Source organism: Pristiophorus japonicus, chromosome 10 (assembly GCF_044704955.1).
Source record: "Pristiophorus japonicus isolate sPriJap1 chromosome 10, sPriJap1.hap1, whole genome shotgun sequence".
Lineage (NCBI taxonomy): Eukaryota > Metazoa > Chordata > Chondrichthyes > Pristiophoridae > Pristiophorus > Pristiophorus japonicus.
In genome coordinates this window covers 118,790,844-118,796,843 of record NC_091986.1, presented here as the reverse complement: position 1 = coordinate 118,796,843, position 6,000 = coordinate 118,790,844, and positions in this window count along the sequence as shown.

Genomic DNA, 6,000 nt, shown 5'->3' with positions numbered 1-6,000 from the left:
AGCCTCCACAGACGAACAGACCCTGGAAGAACAGGTTTGCAGGTCAGCCTCCACAGATGAGCAGACCCTGGAAGATCAAAGTTGCAGGTGCGGGCCTATTGCTGGGGTGCGGGCCGGCGGGGCGCTGCAGGCGAGAAGCGGGAGGCCTATCGATATCCGGGGGGTCCATGCGAAACAGTCGAGCGGCGATAGCGGCTGGGATGGTGACGGCCACGACAGCCGCGGGAGAGGCAGCCACGGCAGCCGCAGGAGGGGCGGCCATGGCGGGAGCGGAGGCTGCGGTGGCAGCGGGCGCAACTCGGAGAGACGTGAGGCAGAGCGGCGGATGCGGCAGCAATCACGGAGCGACTCACTATGACTGATCGAGTCCAGGGAGCCACTTCTGCAAGAGGGATTGATCTGGGCCGTTTTGCATTTTCATGTTGTGTATTGCTCTGGTACATTAAATGTATGATAAGTACAATGGTGCACTACAGAAGGCGCTGTGGTGGGAGACCTGAAAGTACCTGCATGAGGCAGTATAAAAGGCTGCCCACCACAAATGTGGAGCACTCTGAAGCTGTACAATAAAGGACCAAGGTCACAGCAGTTAGATCAACACCAGACCGTGTGGAGTCAGTGATTTATGTGCTACATACACTACAGCTATCCTGCAATTCCTACTCTGACTGGCACGTGGCATTGGTAGCAATCCTGAGATTACTACCTTTTGAGGTCCTACTTTTTAATTTAACTCCTAGCTCCCTAAATTCAGCTTGTAGAACCTCATCCCATTTTTTACCTATATCGTTGGTACCTATATGCAGCACGACAACTGGCTGTTCACCCTCCTTAAAAAGAGATTCTAGCATTTTCCCTACTACAGATGTCAGGCTAACTGCTCTGTAGTTCCCCATTTTTTCTCTTCCTTCCTTAAATCGTGAGGTTACATTAGCTACATTCCAATCTGTGGGAACTGTTCTAGAATCTATGTAATTTTGGAAGGTAACAACCAATGCACCCACTATCTCTATAGCCACCTCTTTTAAAACCCGAGCATGTAGGCCATCAGATCCAGGGGATTTATCAGCGTTCAGTGCCATTAATTTCTGCAGTACTATTTGATACGTCCTTACTACACAGTATAAATGCACACGAGGCCCATGCTTGAGAGAAGGTCAGTCTGTGACCTGTCCTTTATTCTTTAGCACTCAAGTGATGAAGGAGGGTGGAGCTTCCCCTTTTATACCTGAAGGTCCAGGTTAGGAGTGTCTCCCACCTAGTGGTCAGTGTTCTCACGGTGTACAACTTAGGTCAGTTTATACATGGGTTACAATGCTGGTTGAATAGATGACATCACCTCCCCCCCCAAAGTCTTATTGGGATCACAGGTTGAGTCTCTCTGGTGGTTTACGCTCCTGAGTTGGGGCTCCAGTTGTTGGGCGCTGGCCTGAGTGTCTGCTGTTTGCAGTGCCTCAGGCCTGTCCGGACTGCCCACAGTGACTGGGCTCTCCTCCCTTTGGTTCCGGTGTTCGGTCACCTGTGGTGGAGTGAACTCTATATCGTGTTCTTCCTCTGCTTCTTCTATGGGGTTGCTGAACCTCCTTTTTGTTTGATCCACATGTTTGCGGCAGATTTGTCCATTGGCAAGTTTAACTACCAGAATCCTATTTCCCTCTTTGGCAACCACAGTGCCTGCGAGCCATTTGGGCCCTGCAGCTTAGTTGAGGACAAAAACAGGATCATTTACATCAATACATCGCGCCTTCGCATTCCTGTCATGGTAGTGATATTGTGACTGGCGCCTGCTCTCGACAATTTCTTTCATGGTGGGGTGTATAAGGGATAATCGGGTTTTGAGCGTCCTTTTCATTAGTAGCTCTGCGGGTGGAACCCCTGTGAGCGAGTGTGGTCGGGATCTATAGGCCAACAGGAGGCGTGATAAGCGGGTTTGTAGGGAACCCCCTTGGAATCTGAGCATCCCCTGTTTGATTATCTGCACTGCTCATTCCGCCTGGCTGTTTGAGGCCGGCTTGAATGGTGCCGTTCTAACATGGTTAATTCCATTGCTTGCCATGAAGTCCTGGAATTCAGTGCTTGTGAAGCACGGGCCATTGTCGCTGACCAAGATGTCCGGTAGACCGTGGGCGGCGAACATTGCCCGTAGACTTTCTACCGTGGCAGAGGATGTGCTTGAATTTAAAATGTCACACTCGATCCATTTGTGCTAAGCGTCTACTACAACCAAAAACATTTTCCCCATGAAAGGACCTGCGTAGTCCACATGGATGCGTGACCAAGGCTTGGCGGGCCATGGCCAGGGGCTAAGGGGGGTTTCCCTGGGCACATGGCCCAGCTGGGCACACGTGTTGCACCTGCGAACACAAAGTTCCAGATCTGCGTCTATCCCTGGCCACCAAATGTGTGACCTGGCAATTGCCTTCATCGTGACAATGCCCGGGTGCCCATTGTGGAGTTCTCTGATGAACACCTCTCTGCCCATCTGGGGCATGACTACGCGGTTTCCCCACAGTAGGCAATCGGCCTGAATCGAGAGTTCATCCTTGCGCCTGTGAAATGGTTTAAATTTCTCAGGGCATGCCCTGTACGTGGCTGCCCAGTTCCCATTCAGGACACATTTCTTGACTAGAGACAATAGCGGGTCTCTATTTGTCCAGACTTTAATCTGACGGGTTGTCACGGTGAGCCTTCGCTTCCGAAAGCTTCAACAGCCATAACCATCTCAGCACCATGCTCGGTAGCCCCCTCAGTGGTGCCCAGTGGGAGCCTGCTGAGTGCATCGGCGCAGTTTTCGGTGCCCGGTGTGTGCCGAATTGTGTAGTCATAGGCAGCTAACGTGAGTGCCCACCTCTGTATGCGGGCCGATGCGTTTGCATTTATGGCCTTGTTGTTGGCCAAAAGGGACGTTAGGGGTTTGTGATCTGTCTCCAGCTCAAATTTCCTGCCAAACAGGTACTGGTGCATTTTCTTTACCGCATATACACATGCGAGCGCCTCCTTTTCTACCATCCCATAGCCCTTTCTGCCTGGGACAGACTCCTGGAGGCATAAGCTACCGGCTGTAACTGACCCTTGGCATTGACATGCTGTAACACACACCTGACACCATAGGACGACGTATTGCACGTTAACACAAGTTTCTTACATGGATCATATAGCGTTAACAGATTGTTGGAACATAACAAATTGCGTGCTCTATTAAAAGCCCTTTCCTGGCTGTCCCCCCAGACCCATTCGCAACCTTTGCGTAGGAGCACGTGTAGCGGCTCTAGCAGCATGCTCAATTTGGGAAGAAAGTTACCAAAATAGTTCAGGAGCCCCAGGAACGAACACAGCTCCGTCGTGTTACGGGGTCTGGGTGCTCTCTGGATCGCTTCCGTCTTGGATGCAGTAGGGCTGATCCCGTCTGCTGCTACCCTCATCCCCAAGAATTCTACCTCTGATGCTAGGAAGACGCACTTCGCCTTTTTCAGTCGCAGACCTACCCGGTCCAGTCTGCGTAGCACCTCCTCCAGGTTGTGGAGGTGTTCTTCAGTATCGTAACCCGTAATGAGGATGTCGTCCTGAAAAACCACCGTCCCTGGAATCGACTCGAGGAGGCTTTCCATATTTCGTTGGAAGATCGCGGCGGCCGAGTGAATCCCGAACGGACATCTGTTGTACTCAAACAACCCCTTGCGTGTCGTGATGGTGGTCAGCTTCTTCGACTCACTCGCCAGCTCCTGGGTCATGTAAGCTGAGGTCAGGCCAATTTTGAAAAAAGTTTGCCACCGGATAGCGTCGCAAAGAGGTCCTCCGCTCTCGGTAGCGTGTACTGGTCTTGGAGTGACACCCGATTGATGGTGGCCTTGTAATCGCCACATATCCTGACCGACCCATCCGCCTTGAGCACCAGCACAATCGGGCTCGTCCAGTCACTGAATTCGACTGGGGAGATGATGCCTTCCCTCAACAGGCGGTCCAATTCGTCTTCTATCTTTTCCCGCATCACGTACAGCACCGCTCTGACCTTGTGGTGTACTGGTCTAGCGTCTGGGTTTATGTGAATCACTACCTTGGCCCCCATGAAAGTGCCACTGCCGGGTTGAAATAATGAGTCAAATTTGTCCAGGACCTGTGAGCATGATACTCGCTCCACAGAGGAAATTGCATTGACATCGCCCCATTTCCAGTTCATGACAGCAAGCCAACTCTTCCCCAGTAGTGCGGGACCGTCCCCTGGGACAATCCAGAGTGGTAACCTGTTCTCCGAATCTTTGTGGGTCACGACTACCGTGGCGCTGCCTAGCACCGGAATGATCTGCTTTGTGTAAGTCCGTAGCTGTGCGTCAATCGGCGATAATTTTAGCCTCCTGGCCTTGAATGCCCACAACTTTTCGAACTGTTTGATACCCATCAGGGACTGGCTGGCACCCGTGTCTAACTCCATTGATACTGGGATGCCATTGAGGAGCACTTTCATCATTATCGGCGGCGTCCTGGTGTATGAACTGTATACATGCTCCACATGAACTCGCAGAACTTCAGCTTCCAGCGATTTCCCCCAGTGTCCATTTCTGCAATTTCTGCCGGTGTTTTGCTCATCTCTGTAAACTCCGGCTGAATGTATGCCTCCACGCCTCCAGCATGAGTTGCAGTTTGAAACAAAAGATCCCTTGCCAGTCGATCGTCCCTGACTGCCCCTGTTATTGTCCTTGAGTGCACCATTAACAGGTGTTGATGGCCCCATTACTGGCCGCATTGTCCCTTGCAATGGCGTGAATCGCTGTTCAGCTTGCCATTGTCTCTGTCGAACTCCCCTTCTGGGTTCGATTACATGTTGGGTCATGCCTGACTGCCCTTGTCTGCCTGGAGAACTGTGTGCTGCTTTAACAACGTTGAATCTCTGTCCCAACCATTCCTTAACACAGTACCTCTCGTCTGTTCTGCTAGTGGCCATGCTCGCGTGGTTTAAATCCCAGTTTCTTGTCGCCATTGATACGTCCTTGCTACACAGTATAAATGCACACGAGGCCCATGCTTGAGAGAAGGTCAGTCTGTGACCTGTCCTTTATTCCTTCACACTCAAGTGATGAAGGTGGGTGGAGCTTCCCCTTTTATACCTGAAGGTCCAAGTTAGGAGTGTCTCCCACCTAGTGGTCAGTGTTCTCATGGTGTACAACTTAGGTCAGTTTATACATGGGTTACAATGCTGGTTGAATACATGACACTTTTTTTTACGAAAACGAATTTCTTTGAGATCCCCATTCTCACTAGACCTTGGTTCTCCACTATTTCTGGGAAGTTTTCTGCATCTTCTTCCGCGAAGACAGACACAAAGGGCTCAAAATTGGCCTTGTTTGAGCCCCCCCTGTTAGCTCCCCGTTATCGCCCCCGGAGGTGCTAACGGCTTTGCGGCTAAATTCCCCTGGTGGCGGTAACCCCTAGCGCCAAGATCTCATGCGCCCAGAGATTGTGACGTCATCGTGCTGCGCATCGTCCCGGACCCGAACTTTGGTTAGATGAGGTCCTTACTACTAGGGGGATCAAGGGGTATGGCGAGAAAGCAGGAATGGGGTACTGAAGTTGAATGTTCAGCCATGAACTAATTGAATGGTGGTGCAGACTAGAAGGGCCGAATGGCCTACTCCTGCACCTATTTTCTATGTTTCTATGTTCTGCCTCCTGCAGCATCGCCGGGCGACAGCATCAATAGCTACAGGAAGCGCTGCTAGGGAGGCCGGATGCTAGGGAGGCCGGCTGCTTGGGAAGCGGTAATTAAAGGTAATGCCGCTTGTGTGCATAAAAATATACTTTTTATACCGTAGGTTGGTTATTGAAAATTTTGAAATGCCGCGATTGATCAGCCCTGCACTCTGTTCGAGTAGTTGGGGCTGATTGTCCTGGATTGCTGCTGCCACGGCAATGAGGGACATTGTTGAAATGCAAAGCCTGCAGCAATGGCCCTTTCCTTTAAGGGAGGAGAGGAGCCTCCATTCCCTGCAGTGCTGCCCTCGACAT